This window comes from Ovis aries, chromosome 10 (assembly GCF_016772045.2).
Source record: "Ovis aries strain OAR_USU_Benz2616 breed Rambouillet chromosome 10, ARS-UI_Ramb_v3.0, whole genome shotgun sequence".
Classification (NCBI taxonomy): Eukaryota; Metazoa; Chordata; class Mammalia; order Artiodactyla; family Bovidae; genus Ovis; species Ovis aries.
This window is the reverse complement of record NC_056063.1, coordinates 35,655,396-35,674,987: the sequence shown is the minus strand read 5'-3', so window position 1 is coordinate 35,674,987 and position 19,592 is coordinate 35,655,396. Positions and strand designations below refer to the sequence as shown.

Below are 19,592 nucleotides of genomic sequence, written 5' to 3'. Positions count from 1 at the left end.
CATTCGAGTCAGTCCTAATGAGGTGGATGAACCAAGAGCCTATTATACAGATTGAAGTAAGTCAGAAAGAGAAAAACAAATATTGTATATTAATGCATATATATGGAATCTAGAAAGATGGTACTGATGAATCTATCTGCAGGATAGCAATGGAGACAGAGACAATAGAGAAGAGATGTGTGGACACAGCAGGGGAAGGACAGCCTGGGATGAACTGAGAGAGTAGCGTGGAAACATATACACTACATATGCAAAGTAGACCGCCGGTGGGAATTTGCTGTATGATGCAAGATGCTCAAACCTGGTGCTCTATGACAACCTGGAGGGGTGGGATGGGGTGGGAGGTGGGAGAGAGGTTCAAGAGGGAGGGGACATATGTACACTTATGGCTGATTCATCTTGATGTGTGTGCAGAAACCAACACAATATTGTAAAGCAGTTGTCCTCCAATTAAAAATAAATAAATTAGAAAACAAACAACAACTTTGGTCACCTGATGTGAAAAGCTGACTCATTGGAAAAGACCCTGATGCTGGGAAAGATTGAGGGCAGGAGGAGCAGGGAATGACAGAGGATGAGATGGTTGGATGGCATCATTGGGTCTTGAGCAAGCTCCAAGAGATAGTGGAGGACAGGGGATCCTGGTGTGCTGAAGTTCATGGGGTTGCAAAGAGCTGGACATGACTGAGCAATTGAACAACAACATAGCAAACAAAAAAGTTGTGGCTTTCGAACTCAATGTGAATTTGCAGCACAGATAGTGAAGTATGCAGGTCAGAGAGTGAGGAGCAAGTTAAGCTTGATGACAGCAGATAAAAGTATGTGCATAGCAGTGCCCGAGCCCAGGGCCTCAGTCCAGAGGCTCAACATGCAGTCCCTGGCGAAGAGGCAGCTTCGGAACAGATTCGGGCTGTTTTCTGCTTTCCTGGGAAGTGCTTCCCTCTCTCGTTCCTGGCTTCCCTGCCGCTCCTTTTGGTAGTGTCGGTTTAGTCACTAAGTCATGTCCCACTCTTGCTACCCTGGGGACTGTAGCGTGGCCTCTGTCCATGGGGTTTCCCGGGCAAGAACACTGGAAGGGGTCACCACTTCCTTTTCCAGTCATTCCTTTTACTCCTAAACTAATATGCCATGGGGAGGGGCTCAGGCTGGCTTTTTCTTCTGTAGTGTTTTCTGCAACGAACAGACACGGCAACCTCTGCCACTCACAGCCTGCTCCCCTGGAAGAGGACGACTGGGGCGCCTCCACTGGCCGGCTCTGGGGGGGGCACCCAACCCCCTTCGGACCAGCACTGGACAGAGACCCACGCTGGGGGCCGAGTTCCCAGGCTGGTGGGGGGAGGCCGGGCCTGGGTGAGGATGTGCTGGCCGAGAGGACAGGCAGGCAGAGCGTGGCCGGGCTGTCATTATCTGGGGGTAATTGGCGTTGAGAGGGGAGGAACTCTAATGAGCTGCTTGGCTCCCTAATGGCCGGGGGCCTGGGAATGAGCGCGGCCGCCCTTCCACATGAGCGGGCCCGGCCCCGCTGCCAGGGCAGTTCTCGCCACCGCCCACCGCGGCCCCGCTGACCGCAACAATGCCAGTGGGCTGGAGCGCCAGTGAGCCCAGGGGGCTGGGGTCCCCCTGAGAGCTGGGGTCCAGACCCAGCTTGTCTGCCCCCATGTACATGACTCCCGAGTTCTGCCTACAAAGTGCAAAGACATCTCTGCACCTCCAACCAGCACAGAGCCCCCCACCTCCACCTACATTTCCCTGGAACAGTGGACAGGGAGGGAGGGCTCCTACTCAAAGGACTCGCCCAGCTCAGCATCACAGGTTAAACAGCAGGAGGGGGTGCACGGGGGCTTCCAGCTCTGGCTGTGAGGGCTGCCGTCTGTGAGAGGGACCAGCCCTGCCTGGTCCCCTCATCCTTGAGGGCTCCAGAGTGACCCAGACTCAGGGGAGGGAGGAAGCTAGCCTCCTGCTTAGGGTCCCTCCAGGGCAGGGCCAGCTCCCCAAAGCTCCCCTAAACTCTGCATCCTGGGTACCTCATGTGCCCACCCCAGTTCCTCCCCAGACGAGCCCCTTGGGTTCTAGTCATGGGTGCTTTCTCTTACGTGAGTTCATTCATTTATCTTTATTTCACTTAAGACCTTGGTGAGCTTTCAGTAACATGGACACATATACCACTTCCTCTGTGCAGAAAGACAGGAGTTGCGGGAATTACAGACTATTTTTAAACACAAAAACTCAGAAAAAAATAGGACAATACTTTTACTGAGTGGATTTGGAGATAAGCTGGGTCATTTTCATCACAGGAATTTTTCTTAAGCATAACTGATAGACTTAAACCCAGACCTTTTTTTTTTTGGAAAACAAAACATGTGAGACTTTGAATTTATTTTAGCTGTTTTTAATTTTGCATGTATGGCAAGTGTTAATTTATCATCTTAGAAAAGCAAGGAGGGGAGAAAATGACAAACACGTTGTGTGTTTTACTAAGTTTTAAGGAGAGCAGTTGCTGTTGTTTGTGCAGTAGTTCATTTCAGCCCTTACATGCAGATACAAAAATTGGTTGTAAAATATAATTTCACTAGAAGATGATTCTGATGCAGTCAAAATAAGGAGCCAGCGCTGAGTTCAGCTCACAAGTGACCAATTTTACTTCTATTATTGAGCCTGAAAATAGTTGCAGGTGTGAAAATGGGGGGCGGTTATTTTGAGTACTGGCCTTCCTGTGCTGGGTCCTGAAATGCGCCTTCTCTGCCTTGGTTGAGTCATTTTGCTTACTTCTAGCTTTTAAGGAGTGGAAGGAAGAAAAACAGACTTTACCTGATTTAAAGAGTTTTCTATTGACTGGGTTTATTCTTTTCTTTGCAGAGTTTAGAGAAAGTGAGCACAGAGCACCAATTTCTGGTTTGAAACACAACTTGCGGTTTCCCACTTGTTAAACACGTGCTGTTTAAGATGCTTTGCCTGAGTTGATAAAGTGCTTGTAACATCATGGTTGTTGGGGGAAATTCCCTGAGGAACCAATTTCTTGCTGTTGTTCTCCAAACAGAAGAGGCTGCGAGGGTCCTGGTTTCCTGCAGTGGTTTCTATATCGGAACTGGATTCAGGGTGCGAGATGGCATTTGTGTGTGTGTAGTTTTGGGGTGAAGAAGCAAATCCCTCACTCTGAAAGCTCAAACGAATGCTTTCCCCTGGAGAAATAGAACAAAAAATCCAATGGGGTCAGTAAACATCCTTGACGCAATCTGTACACGGAAGCTCGCCCCAGTTAAGTGGTCCTGACGTGGGATGGCGGTCAGCCCTCAGTTCATGCAGAACCCCCAGCACATGAGCAGAATGGTGGCCTTGGGCAGCCCTCAGGCCAGGAGAGCAAGATGCAGTTACTGGGGAAGACATACAGCTAGCAGTTTCTACACACCCATCAGGAGGTATGAAAAGCAGAGTACATGCATTTTTAAATGTAGCGCATTTCTTCTGCTCAATAAATGTATCATAGAAATCATCACCACATGTTTATTAGACACCGTGCATTTATGAGCGAGCTTGGTGGTCTCTTTGGGCCTTTGCCAGGGTCTAATGGAGCCGTCAGGGCTGCTCAGGTTCCTCCTGGAGGGTTTCCTCTCCTTCCCGCATAGGCTGAGGAACAACAGCAAATGTCCCTGCATGGAGGGAGAGGAGGGTCGAGCTCCTAGTTCCCCTAAGGGGCAACCTGCCCCCAGTTTTCCAAGCCGGAGACCTTCTTCCGGAAGTCACTGTGCTCCGGAGCGAACGCGAGGAGGAGATAACCACTCACACAGGAAGAGGAAGATGTTAGCATCAACCTTTGTTCAAAACTGGCTTCTGACCCAGTGTCAACAGTCTCTGTTCCATCAAGCCAGAGGGCATGCTGACCCAGAAGCAAGGGTAAAGCTGGGGCTTGGCATGAAACCTCACCGCCGTTCTTTCTGGAAACCAGGAATGAAACATGTTAGAGGCAAAGTTAGCGCTACAACCTCAAGGCTGATGTGCATAAGACAGCTTGAGTGCAAAAGGAACACTCTGGAAAGAAGTCACAGGTACTAGCTCATAGGACTTGAGAACATCTCCTCTTGTGTTGTTGTTTAGCTGCTTCAGTCGTGCTGACTCTTTGTGACCCCACGCACCGCAGCCTGCCAGACTCCTCTGTCCATGGGATTATCCAGGCAAGAATACTGGAGCGGGTTGCCATTTCCTTCTCCAGGGTCTCCTCTTGTGCGGTGTCATCAAACACCCTGGCTCCAGTGCTGTTGTGTCAGGAGAGGGCAACTGAATTTTCCTGGTGCAGAGTTCACTTGTCATGTGGAATCAGACCTGGAAGGTGGCAGATCCTCTTTGCTGAGCCCCTGCGATAGGGCAGCCTCTTCTGGGGACCTGAATGTGCAGGTGACTGCAGGGCTCACCCCTGGGTGGTGTTGGGAGCACGTCCTCTTCTATGGGAGGTGCGGAGAAAACCCAAGACACAGAGTAAGGTCAGAAATGAGGACAATGAAAGTGGGATGACAGAATCGGCGGAGAGGAGACTTAGGGTGGTATTCTTATCAGGAAGAATTGTCATCTGGAGACGACAATGACTCTGAGGACAAAGCAGAGGGAAAAGTCAACTAGGAGAGAAATCTGAATTCAAGGAGGTGCAAGGAGGGGATACGGAGCCAGTGGAGGAAAAACAAGGAGATCAATGGCCCCTGATCCAGCCCTAATGTACTGAACGTGGCTCAGTAACGGATCGTCTTAGAGAGAGAAACACGGAACGTGAACCAGGCACAGCTCTGCAGGTTAGAGCACGCTTCGTGTCTGACTCGCAGGTGAGGATGCGCTTGCCGGAAAGGACTTGTTCTTCCAGAGAGGTAAGGAGTCCGCACCATCCGCGTGCGGGGGGCTGGGTCACACTTCCAGGTGCGCTGTCTGTGTGCCCACCTCCACTCTCAGTGCAGGTTTCTGTGGTGTTTATTTATGAGCTTATTTCCTTTCTCATTGAGCATGTACAGCCAGCATCTGCCAGAGGAGAACTGGATGGGACGCACTTGGACGATTTCACCCCTGGAGAGGTTGAGCCCAGGGGGACGTGGTCAGAGGAGGTTTGCTGGGGGCAGCTGGGGCCTGGGGACGTGGTTAGCGGAGGTTTGCAGGGTCGCAGGGTCCTCGGAGCCAGTCGCCCCCCGCCTCTGCTCTCCCTCTTCTCCCTTAAAAATTTTTTTTTAAATTTATTTTTTGGCTGTGCTGGATCTTCGTTGCTGCGAGGGTTCTTTTCCAGCTGTGGTGAGCAGGGGCTACTCTCTAGCTGAGAGGTGCAGGCTTCTCACTGCAGTGGCTCCTGGGCTCTGGAGCACAGGCTCAGCAGTTGTGAGGCACGGGTTTAATTGTTCTGCGACTTGTGGGATCTTCCCGGATCAGGGATCGAACCCGTGTCTCCTACATTGGCAGGTGGTTTCCTTACCACTAGTGCCACCCGGGAAGCCCCTACATATATATACATGCACACATATGTCATATTGATTATATTTCTGTAGACAACCCTGGTTCTCTATGCAATGAAATTAAAAGACGCTGGCTCCTTGGAGGAAAAGCTATGACCAATCTAGACAGCATATTAAAAAGTAGAGACATTGCTTGGCTGACAAAGGTCCATCTAGTCAAAGCTTTGGTTTCTCCAGTAGTCGTGTATGGATGTGAGAGTTGGACTATAAAGAAAGCTGAGCACCGAAGAATTGATGCTTTGGAGAAGCATGTTGGAGAAGACTCTTGAGAGTCCCTTGGACTACAAGGATATCAAACCAGTCAATCCTAAAGGAGATCAGTCCTGAGTATTCATTGGAAAGACTGAAGCTGAAGCTCCAGTACTTTGGCCACCTGATGGGAAGAACTGATTCATTGGAAAAGACCCTGATGCTGGGAAAGATTGAAGGTGGGAGGAGAAGGGGATGACAGAGGATGAGATGGTTGGGTGGCATCACCAACTCGATGGACATGAGCTTGAGCAAGCTCTGGGAGTTGGTGATGGACAGGGAAGCCTGGTGTGCTGCAGTCCATGGGGTCACAAAGAGCCAGACATGACTGAGTGACTGAACTGGACTGAGAGAACTCTGATTAATACAATGGGGAATGAAAAGTTCAGAGTATTTCATGTATTTTTAGCCTTTATTTTTTTCCTCAATGATAAACATATCAGATTGTTAGCAGAAAAGTAAATGTGTTGTTTGTCAGTCAGAACCACTGGGCATGAGGATGCTACACTTGTGATCTGGAAAACTTCCTCTCCTTCCACATTTGAGATGAAATGCATTTTGAAAGGAGCAAATGACTTAATGTAGGTTCAGTTAAAGAATAAATGAAAATTGATTAAATCACTTGAAACATGTTACATCGATAACGTAAATTGCCTCATGAAAAACTAACAATAGTGTGGTAGACATCTCATACACATGATCACATTTAAAACTCTTACCACAATCAGTTACTTTCACTCAGAACATTATTTCAGCTAGTTTAAAAGCAGATGTATTTTCTTCATCTTTCGCTTTCAAAATCCCTAAAAACTCTAACATAATATTGAAGGGCAATTTCAGTAATGTCTGGAAACTAAAAGTTAAGAAATTTTAACAAGTTATTTTTCTGTATAGCTTTAGTTTTTGAGGTACTTGATTGGAATTTGTGGCAGAACTCACGCTAGACCACGGTTTCTTAACCTCAGCATCGGTGCACCTGGTTGGATAATGCTTCATCGGGGGTCCTGCCCATCTGTGTAGCGCACCTCTTCCCTGTAGGTGCCAGTGGTACTCCTGCTCCCCCGTTGGTGGCAACCAAACAGATCTCCAGCAGTGGCCTGGAGTCCCTGGGGAGAGAATGACTGCAGTGTAGACACAGATGCCATGAGCAAGGCCAGGCATGTGACTAAGTGAGGGACCGCAGCCTCAAGTAAGTTCAAACAGGAGCCTGCTTGATAGAAAGGTAAAAGTTAATGAATCCCTTGGCCTCCCTGGTGGCTCAGTGGTAAAGAATCCAGCTGCCAAATCCCTGGGTGGGAAAGATCCCCTGGAGAAGGAAATGGTAACCCACTCCAGTATTCTTGCCTGGAGAATCCCATGGACAGAGAAGCCTGGTTGGGCTACATTCCATGGGTTGCAACGAGTCAGACACGACTGAGCAACTGACCATGCACAAGGAATCTCAAAACGTTTGGAGCCTGCAGTGTTGGCTCCTCACACTTGACATGTGGCTAAGAGGAAGGGGTTTTGCTGTGCGTGACTTCCCTGGTCCCTCTCCACCCTAGTTTCGCCAGGATCAAGGCTGCAGCCTACCCAGAGTAAGAACACCATCTAGTGAGAGAGCTCTTACACCCTGTAGTAATGACACTGTGTTTGAGTAACGATGGTTCAGTTCCATGGAAAGTTCCACAACCACCAAGCGTGTGTCCTGCCGGTCCTAGGAGGGAAGACCGAGGATCAGCAAGAATGTTGTTTGCTGAGAGCCCTGTTTCTGAAATGAGCTGAGATATGAGTGGCTTTAAGCAAAGGAGGAAGTAGGAGAAGATGAGGGAGAGGAAAGTTGAGTGCCTGGGTGGTCAGTGTGAAGTGTCCACCTGGAGAGGCTGCAGCTCCCTATTACCCAGTCAAACCATCCACCAGGCTTGTTCTCCAGTATGTGTGATGTCCTTAATGTCTGGACCACATGGCTTGAAGCAGGAGAGATGATCCTAGATAACCTGGCCGGCCTGATCCAATCAATTTAACCTTAAAAGCAGAAGTGAGGGGACTTCTCTGGAGGTTCAGTAGTTAAGACTCCGTGCTTCCACTGCAGAGGGCGCAAGTTCGATCCCTGGTCTGGGAATTAAGATGCCACATGCTGCTCAGCATAGTCAAAAAATAGAAAAAATAAGTAAAAAAAAAAAAACCAGAAAGAAAGAAAGAAAGAATGCTCATTCTAAAAAAGAAGAAGCAGCAGAAGTGAGGTTTCCCTGAAGTGCAGGAAATTTCTGCTGTGCTCCAGCGTTCCAGCCTGCAAGCCTGCCCAACTTGGAATTTGCCAAGCCAGCCCCCACAGTGCCTTTCAATCAACCTCCCACCCCTCCCCCTTCTCTGTTTCCCTGGAAGCCTAATGAACAAACTGATTTACAATAGGAGAACCACCACCATTGTTATTGTCAAGGGACATAATGAGGACAGGACCCTATCTCATTTATTTTGTTTCCTCCTGGACCCTGGCACACGGGCGCTCAATAAATGATGAACTGAATGAAATTATTATGAGCAATTATGCAAACAGCTCTGGAGTATAGAAAACAATATTTTGAATGTCTCTGCTAGGAAGGAGGTGATTTTTATGGAAAAGGGCATCGTTTAGCTTTCAAAATTCAAAAACAGTGTTTTTCATTATGTAAGTAACATTCAGCCCACCATTGAAAGTCTGTGAACTAGGGCACAAACACGCGGAGAGTTCACGGCGGTGACCAGCAGGGCCAGGCATCCCGCAGGTCCGCCAGGGTTCCCTCCTGCCCTCCCGCCCCAGGCAAATGTGCATCTGTGTGGTGGGGGTCATACTGTCTCAAGAGGTTTCTTGTTTTGTTGCTTTTCCCTTTGTTATGAACAGTCTTCATAAATATCATTTCCTCTTTATTGTTCCTTTGTTGAAAATAGCTTTACTGTGTACATAACATTAATTTATGCTCATTAATAACTTTTACTGAGTCTCTTTTAGGTACCAGGCATTTTCCATGGTCTCTCTGTTTTTATCCTCAAACCAAGTACATGGCAAATACCATCCGATGAGGAAATTGGTCTCAGGACCATTCATGAGCTTGTCCAGCCTGTCCAGTTTGCCAGGTGGCAGGGTTCTGAAGACTGTCCTCTTTCTACCTTGCTATGTTGTCATGTTTTGCTTATTTCACCTGATCATCTGTGGATCCAGGAGTTATGAACTGTGGGGAACATCCCTTTGCATCTTGTTCTGTGGAAAAGAATATGTCAGAGACCCAGGATCTGGCCCTGTATTTTATGTTATAGTGTAAATGGTTTTCTACAACTCAGCAAAGGGGAGCACGCCTTTTTTCTTTAAGTGTATGAATATTGGTGTTTGGCTTCAATTTATGTTTTCATATTTAGTTCACATTCCAATCATTTTTTTGCAGAGGAAAAAGCCATAGTTTTTAGGTTTGGGTTCATCACTGGTTAACTATCCCATTTGAAATCCACATAGTCAGCTACATACTTGAAACCCCTTCCATGGACACCCAACCCTTTTGGAAGGATGGAAAGCACACTAAGAAAAATCCAGCTGTCCTTAAAGAAACATTCAAAGACTACTAATGGGCACCGTCAAATGGATCTCATTGTACCTTTTCACTGAGAACTGATTCAAAATGTAGCATTCTCTCAATGTTGGGGTATGCTTAGAAACACTAAGAATTCTTCATTGTCCTTTCACTGTGTATATAACCTATTGAGGTAAACCATGCCATCCTAAACAGCCTCAAACATCAGTTCAGTTCAGTTCAGTCTCTCAGTCGTGTCCGACTCTTTGCGACCCCATGAATCGCAGCACGCCAGGGCTCCCTGTCCATCACCAACTCCCGGAGTTCACTCAGACTCAAACCCATTGAGTCAGTGATGCCATCCAGCCATCTCATCCTCTGTCATCCCCTTCTCCTCCTGCCCCCAATCCATCCCAGCATCAGAGTCTTTCCCAATAAGTCAACTCTTCGCATGAGGTGGCCAAAGTATTGGAGTTTCAGCTTTAGCATCATTCCTTCCAAGGAAATCCCAGGGCTGATCTCCTTCAGAATGGACTGGTTGGATCTCCTTGCAGTCCAAGGGACTCTCAAGAGTCTTCTCCAACACCACAGTTCAAAAGCATCAATTCTTCGGTGCTCAGCCTTCTTCACAGTCCAACTCTCACATCCATACATGACCACAGGAAAAACCATAGCCTTGACTAGACGGACCTTAGTCGGCAAAGTAATGTCTCTGGTTTTGAATATGTTATCTAGGTTGGTCATAACTTTCCTTCCAAGGAGTAAGTGTCTTTCAATTTCATGGCTGCAGTCACCATCTGCAGTGATTTTGGAGCCCCCCAAAATAAAGTCTGACACTGTTTCCCCATCTATTTCCCATGAAGTGATGGGACCGGATGCCATGATCTTCGTTTTCTGAATGTTGAGCTTTAAGCCAACTTTTTCACTCTCCTCTTTCACTTTCATCAAGAGGCTTTTTAGCTCCTCTTCACTTTCTGCCATAAGGGTGGTGTCATCTGCATATCTGAGGTTATTGAGATTTCTCCTGGCAATCTTGACTCCAGCTTGTGTTTCTTCCAGCCCAGCATTTCTCATGATGTACTCTGCATAAAAGTTAAATAAGCAGGATGACAATATACAGCCTTGATGTACTCCTTTTCCCATTTGGAAAGTCTGTTGTTCCATGTCCAGTTCTAACTGTTGTTTCCTGACCCGCATACAGATTTCTCAAGAGGCAGGTCAGGTGGTCTGGTATTCCTATCTCTTTCAGAATTTTCCACAGTTTCTTGTGATCCACACAGTCAAAGGCTTTGCCATAGTCAATAAAGCAGAAATAGATGTTTTCTGGAACTCTCTTGCTTTTTCTATGATCCAGCAGATGTTGGCAATTTGATCTCTGGTTCCTCTGCCTTTTCTAAAACCAGCTTGAATATCAGGAAGTTCACGGTTCACGTATTGCTGAAGCCTGGCTTGGAGAATTTTGAGCATTACTTTACTAGCATGTGAGATGAGTGCAATTGTGCGGTAGTTTGAGCATTCTTTGGCATTGCCTTTCTTTGGGATTGGAATGAAAACTGACCTTTTCCAGTCCTGTGGCCACTGCTCAGTTTTCCAAATTTGCTGGTCTATTGAGTGCAGCACTTTCACAGCATCATCTTTCAGGATTTGAAATAGCTCCACTGGAATTCCATCACCTCCACCAGCTTTGTTCATAGTGATGCTCTCTAAGGCCCACTTGACTTCACATTCCAGGATGTCTGGCTCTAGGTGAGTGATCACACCATCATGATTATCCAGGTCATAAAGATCTTTTTTGTACAGTTCCTCTGTGCATTCTTGCCACCTCTTCTTAATATCTTCTGCTTCTGTTAGGTCCATACCATTTCTGTCCTTTATCAAGCCCATCTTTGCATGAAATGTTCTCTTGGTATCTCTAATTTTCTTGAAGAGATCTCTAGTCTTTCCCATTTTGTTCTTTTCCTCTATTTCTTTGCATTGATCGCTGATGGGTGATGGATTAAAACACAGCCCTGTGGAGGAGGGAGTGTCAGCACTGTTGGTGTTTAGAGCATGCGTCCACCTCCTTTGCTAAGTCACTCCTGTATATTGCAAAGAAGAATGCCTCACCAACATTAACCACTCACCGCGATGCAGTGTGCTGGGTGCGGCTGCGTTTTCCTCCTTTTCTCTGAGCTCATGCTATTTAATTATTCCTGAGTAAATGCGCACTCTCTCTCTCTTTAGTCACTTATTTGTGTCTGACTCTTGGGACCCCGTGAACTGTAGCCCGCCAGGCTCCTCTGCCCATGGCATTCTCCAGGCAAGAATACAGGAGTGGGTTGCCATCTCCTTCTTCAGGGGATCTTCCGAACCCAGGAATCGAACCTGGGTCTCCTGTATTGCAGGCATTTTCTTTACCCACTGAGCTATGAGGGAAGCCCTGTAAATGCTCCCACACCGATATTAATGGTGTCCTCAGAGTCTGACCAGTTTGTGAATAAGGCCACAGCCCTTCCCCTTCTGATTTGCTCTTGTTGTTTGTTTGTTGTTTTAATTTTCTATTGTAGGATAATTGCTTTACAATATCGTGCTAGTTTCTGCCATACATCAGCATGAATATTGTTCGATTTTAATTGCATTAGTCCAAGGGGTGAAGTTCTGGTCAGGGAGACTTTCTGGATCGCTTCCAGAGGTCAGTGCAGAAGCCCTGCTGACTGCCATGCTGAGGACCAGCTGGGCCAGAGAGTGGCCACTGTGCCCGCTTCGCTGACCTGGCCAAGCTGTCCACAAGAAGGTGCTCAAAGATGCTGTGTCTTCTGCTTTCTCGTAAAGCCAGCTCGGTAAGGCTCTCTAGAGAGACAGGAAGGATAAACATGTCTTCCTGTGATATCGATATCATAGAAGAGGAAGACATGTTTATCCTTCCTGTCTCTCTAGAGAGCCTTACCAAGCTGGCCTTACGAGAAAGCAGAAGACACAGCTTGGCTAGGGCAGTGAAGCCCTTGGACAAGCCCCTCCTGGCCCTTCTCATGAATTATAAAGTTTTTGCTAGGAGAGATAATAGGAATTAGATGCCCTTATTTTCTTTGTTAATATTCTCTTTAGAATTCCCTGGTGGTCTGTGGTTAGGACTCCACGCTTCCACTGCAGGGGACACAGGCTTCATCCCTGGTCGAGGAACTAAGATCCCAAATGCCACATGGCCAAAAATAAATAAATAATAAAAGTATTTAAAAAATAATGATTTTCTCTTTACCCTTCTTTCCTTTTTCACTCATCCTTTACCACATTTGATGTATGGCTTCTAGAAATTTGTTAATTTTAATTTTTAATTTAAAATTTAAAAAATTAAAATTTAATTTTTAAAATTAAAAAAATTTCTAAAACTATTTTTTCTCCTTAATATAATTTATGCTTTTATAGTTTTTCTCTTCTTTCTATGTCTTATGTTCTTAGGTACTTGTTATAAGAACGATAACTAGGTAATTACCCATTGAATTGCTGAAAGGCATAGGACTGTGAGAAACGAGGCAGCTGGATGTTTCATTAATGATAAGGTTCTGAGGCAGGAAATATGAGTGCGGGACATGGACAGATGATGCAGTGGGTGCCTGGCTACAAATTAAGCTTCAGTTGGGGAGAAGTGGGTGTGGGGAAACCTGGGAAAATATAGTCTTGGGAAAGAATATGGAGTCACAGGAAGTACCGGAAAGATAAGGACCGATTCTAACGAGTTAATAAAATTCCAGAGGACACCCATGGTGTTTTTAAACCCTGCTCTGTGTCTGTTATGTCTGAAAAGAGAAACAAGTGCAATGTGAAGGCCACTGGGCAGACCCTTGCAAGGGAATTGTCGTCAGTCACAGTGGTTGTGCACCACACCTGGAATGATTTCTTATTTCTTATCAAGGTCTCCCTGATTTTGTGGCTTCCCAGGGGGCTCAGCAGTATATAACCTACTTGCCCACACATGAGGCACAAGATACTTGTGTTTGATCCCTGACTTGGGAAGATTCTCTGGAGAAGGAAATGGCAACCCGTTCCAGGATTCTTGGCTGGGAAGTCCCATGGACAGAAGGAGCCTGGTGGGGGCTATTGTCCATGGGGGTCGCAAGAAGTCCAATGTGACTGAGCTTCTGAGCACATTCTTTGGAGATTGGTTCAGAGCTGTATAAGAAAACTTTACTCTCCTCCCTTTTTTTCCTTTAACAAACTGCTCAAGGTTTTACTTTATGGATTTATTACAAGTCACATGACCAGTTAGTTATTCGTGATGGATATTCTTGATGGGCTGCTTCCAGTCTTCTGCTAACATGAAGAGTGCAACAGTGAGGAGTCTCCTAAGCACATGATTTTGCACATGTATGTTCAGGTATTTAAGAGAAATTTCCAGAAGAGAGATTGTTGCATCAAAGACATTGTTGTGCATCTGTAATTTTAATAAATATTACCAAACTTCTTTTCATAAAGTCTGTGTCAATTTCACCTCCGTGGTAATGTATGAAAGTACCTGAATTTTCCAAACTCTAACACCATTTCATATTACTTTTAGTATTTGTCAGATTTATAGGTAAGAAATGGTATATCAGTGGCTTTATTTTTATTTCTTCTTGGTATGAATGGCATTGAGCTTATTTACTAATGTTTAAGAACCATTTATATTTTCTTTTCTGTAAACTATTTTATCCTATTGTTAGTATTTTTCTTTTTTCTTTCAGCACTTGAAATATTTTATTCCACTCTTTCCTTGCTTGCATAGTTTCCAAAGAGAAGTCTGATGTAATTCTTACTCTTGTTCCTCTATAGGCAAGATTTTTTATCCCCTCTCTGGCCACTTGCAAGATTTTCTCTTTGTCCTTGTTTGTCTACATTGTAGACGTGGAATATGATATGAGGAACATGGGATACAGCATAGATTTTTTTGGTATTTATCCTACTTGGTATCTATGAGCTTTCTAGATCTGTGGCTTAGAATCTGTCATCAATTTTGGAAACTTCTCAACTATTATCATTTCAAATATTTCTTATCTTCCCATTACATATATGTTACACCTTTCATAATTGTCCCACAGTTATTGGATATTCTGTTCCATTTGTTTCTTTTATCTTTGCATTTCTGCTTGAGAAACCTCTATTAACATATTATTAAACTCACTTGTTCTTTCCTTGGCTGTGTCCAGTCTATGAATGAGTCCATCAAAGGCATTTTTCATTCTGTTACAGTGGTTTTACTTGTAGCATTTCCTTCAGATTCTTTCCTTTAGCCTTGATCTCTCTGCTTACATTGTCTGTCTGTTCCCACGTTGCCCATTTTCCCCAAATAGATCCCTTAGCATATTTATCATGGTTATATCAAATTCCTGGTGTGATAATTCTCAAATCTCTATCATGTCTGAGTCTGTTTGAGTCTGATTCCAATGAGTCCTTTGTCTCTTCATATTACAGGCTTAAAAAATTATTTTTTAGCACACCTTGTAAATTTTTTGTTGAAAGCTAGTTGTATTGGGTAAAAACTGCTGAGGTCAATAGTCCCTTAGTGTGAGGTTTTATATTTATCTGTCTGGGAGCTAGGCTGCTTTTACTGTTTGTAGTAGTTATGGTGTCAGGGGCTAAAATTTCTTCTGGTGTCCTTGTTTTTGCCTCCCCTGTTGTCTTTGGGTTTCCCTGGAGACTCCTTAAATAGGGTCTGAGCCCATGTAGTTCTTTTAGCTCTAATCCCTGTTATCCCACAGAAGCCCGGTGGATGCAGCCAGTGAGGTGTGCGGGCAGGGGAGTATTCTGTGATCCCATGACTAGGTCTCAGTCTCTCAGGGAGCTTGAGTCTGGGATTTCCCCTCCCCCACGTTGAAGGCTGGAGGGGCTGGACTTGTGTATTCCCTTCCCTGCAGGTGTGTTGCTGCTAAGCTGCTAAGTCACCTCAGTCATGTCCGACTCTGTTCAACCCCATAGACGGCAGCCAACCAGGCTCCGCCATCCCTGGGATTCTCCAGGCAAGAACACTGGAGTGGGTTGCCATTTCCTTCTCAATGCATGAAAATGAAAAGTGAAAGTGAAGTCGCTCAGTCGTGTTTGACTCATAGTGACCCCATGGACTGCAGCCTACCAGGCTCCTCTGTCCATGGGATTTTCCAGGCAAGAGTACTGGAGCGGGGTGCCATTGCCTTCTCTGTGTGTTAGGTGCTGGTAGATAGTTCTCCTTGAAGGCAAGCTGTGTTAAGGAAAACAGAGAGATCTGGACATGATTCAAAATGGTTACTATTTTTCCTCTTCCTGAAGGAAGCAGGAAGGAATTTTTTTCAGATCTCCTCAGTGAGAACCTAGTAGGATTTCTGGAGGCAAATCTCAGGAAAGTGTGGAGCCCCTTCTAAGACTGGGGCTCTTCTGAGTTTTTAATTGTCAAACTTGTCCACACTGAGCCCCCAGAAATTCATCAATTATAGTTTAAAATGTTCCTACTGATCCTGGTTCCAGCTGTGGGCTCCAGTTAAGAATTCTCTGCATCTGTCTGTCTCTCCAGTTTCAGACAAGCAGTTTGTCCTGTGACCTCAATTCTCTGATGGATCTAAGAAGGGCTGTTGACTTTCACTTTGTTCAACCTTTTTCTTTCTGTGAAGAGAGACTTCCAAGCTCTGCATGTCCAAACTGAGACCAGAAGTCATATTTGCCTTATTGATTTGTAGGAGCTCTTTGCATATTAGGAAAAATCCGTCCTTTGTCTTGATATAAGATGACCATTTTTTCCCCATTTTGTCCTTTATATTTTAAATTTGCGTTTTCTCCCCATGCAGTTAAACAAATGTCTTGTGTGTGTTGAATTTATTATTACTCTCTTTTAGACATTTTAATTCTGTGATACAATTAGTAAGGCCTTCATAACTCAGATTATAAAGGAACTCTTCCATTATTCCTTCTAGTACTTGTTATGATTTTATATTTTATGTTTAAATATTTGCTCCATTTAGGTTTCATCTTCATGTAGAATGTGAAGTATAGACACTACTATATACTATTTAGATATCTACTCTCTAGTTGTTTCAAAATCATTTACTCAATAGTTCACATTTTTCCCCCATTGACTATTATGTATTAAATTCCAATATGCATTTGTGTCTATTTCTGTGATTCCTATTCTGTGTTATTGCTTTATCTCTTTATTCACATGCTAAAATGAATGTTATAGGATGATGTTTCTCTGTTTTAATTAGTACAGCTTTAAAATATTTATGGCTGCTAGTTACTTTTTCATTTTTAATGTCAATTTCAAACATTTTTTGTCAATTTAAAATTTGTATATTAATTTTAGCATCAGTTCTAATAAAAACAGCTGATAGTATTATTATGATGCTGTTTTTAGATTAATTTAGGAATGATTACATATTTATGAAACTTAGTTTTTCCATTTAAGAACATTGTGTGGCATTCCATTTGTTCACGTTTTCTTTTATGTCCCTAGAGAGCTTTAAACACATTTATTCATATAAATCTTGTGCATTTCTGTTAAGTTTTTTCCTGTGAATCTTATCTTTTTCCTATTTTAAGTGTGGCCTTTATTTCTTCCTTACATATTTTAACTGGTTGTTTTTATGTGTATATGTTTATTTTACGGAAACATGCTATTTCTAAACGTTTACAAGCATATGTTCAGTAAAACAGAGGGCAGCTGGGGTCTGCACCATAGGGGTCTGAGGTCTGTGGACTTGGCTCCACGACTTAGGAGCACCATGGCACTGGGTACTGTTACTTAACTTTTATAAGCCAATTTCCTCTGGTGTACAATGGGATAGCAACAGTACCTACCTCGTAAGGTAGTCTGAGGGTTAAAAAGATAAAGCAGGAAAGCCCTTAGTAGAGTCTCTGGAGCACAGGAAGCCACGGATCAATGTTGGCTACTGTGGTTCTGTCTTCATCATTAAAGCTCAAATCTAGTCCATGGGGGTCAGTGTGGGAACTGACTTCAACCTGCGGGAACCACTGCCCCTCCTCCCACTTCTCACAAGAAGCCCACCAGTAGAGGAAGGGCTATTGGGTGGGGGGATGGGGGGATGGAGATGGAAGGACAGAGACCCCTTACCTGGTTGTTGTAGGAAAAGAATAAAAGGGTTCTGGATGGTCTGCGTTTGGGGGTCGAAGGAAATCAAAGGAGACACACGCGGATGGAGTAAGCAGCGGGGGTGGACAGAGCACTATTTCCAATGCCTCCTTAGGTTTGTAGCGAGTCAATAGCTTCAGGCCACTTAACACACAGGTATCCTAGCCCCATCGTTGCATCCGCTCAGCAGGACTGCGAGGGAGGAACCGGAAGTCGCAGGGAGCGGGTGGGGTGGCAAAGCCGGGTGCAGGCATGCCACCCCGTCCTAGTGCGCACTCCCCTCCGAATCTCTTCACTTCCCTTGTCAAGTCTCCTGTTTGGGTCCGGGGACTAAATTATCAGCAGGAAAGACAGGGGGCAAACTGGAAGGCGGGGAAACCAGAAGGATGAACGTACTGGGAAGAGGTAGCCTAACGGGGGCTTTGGGTTCAAATCAGTAACAATGTTTGCTGAATACCCCGCGGGCAGATGAAGCCACGGAGCTCTGTTAGGAAGAGTGTGGTTACAGCCACCACGTCTTAAGCTTCTATTGTGTGCTGCCTGTTCATGGGCATTTTCTCTTTTATTCCTAACAACAGTCTTCCGAGGCGGTGACACCGCGTGCCTCTAAGAAAGCAAGGCCTGGGTCCTCTCGGAGCTGAGCCTCTGTGCATTAACTGAAGAATACCCGTGCAGCACACACACAGGCCAGGGCAGGGGAGTCGTGCACCACGGCGGAGCCGGGAAGGTCTGCAGGGCGTCCGCCCCGGGGGGTGGGTGAGGTCCGCAGAAACGGGATGTGATGGGCGAGAGGAAGGACACGGCGTCCGTCCCTGCACGAGGGGCAGGGGGAGCTAGCCGGTGGGCGAGGGAGCCGCGTACACTGCCTGCAGCCGGGGGTGGAGCCGCAGAGGAGCGCGGGCGGAGAGACTGCGGCGGAGAGGGGCGCCCGGCGGCGGGGAAGGTGCTCCACCGGCTCGCGGGGGCTCGCCCGCCGCCGCAGCGCTTTTACTGTAGCCGTCACGCGGCTGCGGGGTTCGGAAGCGGAAATGCTCTCGGCTCATTGGCTGCCGGTCCAAATCCAGACCGAAAGAATGCGCTCGCGGCCGGCGGGTGGGAAGCGTCCCCAGCCCGGCCTCAGGGCCCGTGCCCACGTGCCGCTCGGCCTGCCGAGTCGGGCGGCTCCCTCTCTCTGCATCGCTCCTTCCGTCTGCCCGCCTGCCTGTCTTTCTTCATTAGGTTTTACCAAAAAAAAAAAAAAAAAAAAAAAAAAGTAAGCAACCCGGCGCATTGTACCCAAGTGGTCCAGTAACGCCCCCGCCTAGCCCAGCGCCGCTGGCCGCCTCCGTGGTGGATGCGAGCAGCTCGGGTGGTTTCTGAGAAGGGACACTTCCTCCCCCGCCTCTGGTGTCTGCCGCCGGGCAGTTCAGGTTCAAGCCCACCGTCGACGTGACTGCTGTAAAGGCCGCGGGGCAGGGCTCCGGAGCTCCGCGCACACGTAAGCGAGACGCACGAGGCAGCCCCGGACGCGCAGTGACCCGGGACTGCGGCGGCGGGTGTGGGCACGGAGGGGCAGGACGCCGCGCCCCCTCCCTCCCCCCGGCAGGCCGAGCACGCCTTCCAGCCTGGGGGGCAGGGGCAGGTCGCCCCGGGTCGCCGGCACCTCCGGCGCCCGAGAAATCTGCAGATTCATTGCTCCCTTTCGTCTTCCGGCGACAGCCCTCCGTGCCGAGTAGGGCCAGCCCGGTCCTTCGCCGCCAGCCGTGAGCCGGCCGCAGAGGCGGACCCGACTTCTCCCCATAAAAACGCTGCAGTTACTTCTCCCAGTGCCGGGGCCGCGGTCTGCGTCCCACCTTGCTTCTCCCTGGCACGTCCCGCGGCCTGGAGCGGTGCTCAGTCTCGGCAACTTTCACCGTCTGGCCCCGCGAGTCTGGCCGTTTCTAAGACAATGTGAACAAAGAGGAGCAGGGGCGAGCCGGGCGCTCTGGCGGGCTGGGGGTGGGCGTGGGGGTGCCGCGCTCCAACCGGCCCCGCGGGGATCGGGCGCAGGGCGCGCCGCGCGGCTCCCTGGCAGCTCGGGCGCCGGATTTCTTTGTCCCAAGCCCGGGGTTGGGCGCGAGGGACGCCGGCCGCGAGCAGAACCGAGCCCCGGGCTCGGGGCTCCGACTTCCACGTGCGTCCCGCGGGTTTAGAGCAGGAAGCAGCGTCCGCGACCCTTGGGCGCTCCCCGCACCGGGCTCCCTCAGCTCGGCGGCGGCTTCGGGGCCGCGAGGGACCCGGGGCCCTCGGCTTTCT

General features: G+C 47.2%; 1 long non-coding RNA gene across 1 annotated transcript; it reads right to left on the bottom strand.

The window, feature by feature from the left end:
- Positions 1-2,247: 2,247 nt before the first annotated feature.
- On the bottom strand, positions 2,248-18,564 carry LOC132657255 (uncharacterized). Its single transcript, XR_009595132.1, has 2 exons — positions 17,301-18,564; positions 2,248-6,835 (listed from the first exon to the last, which is right to left on the bottom strand). It is a non-coding gene; the product is annotated as an uncharacterized LOC132657255 (long non-coding RNA).
- Between the last annotated feature and the right edge of the window lie 1,028 nt (positions 18,565-19,592).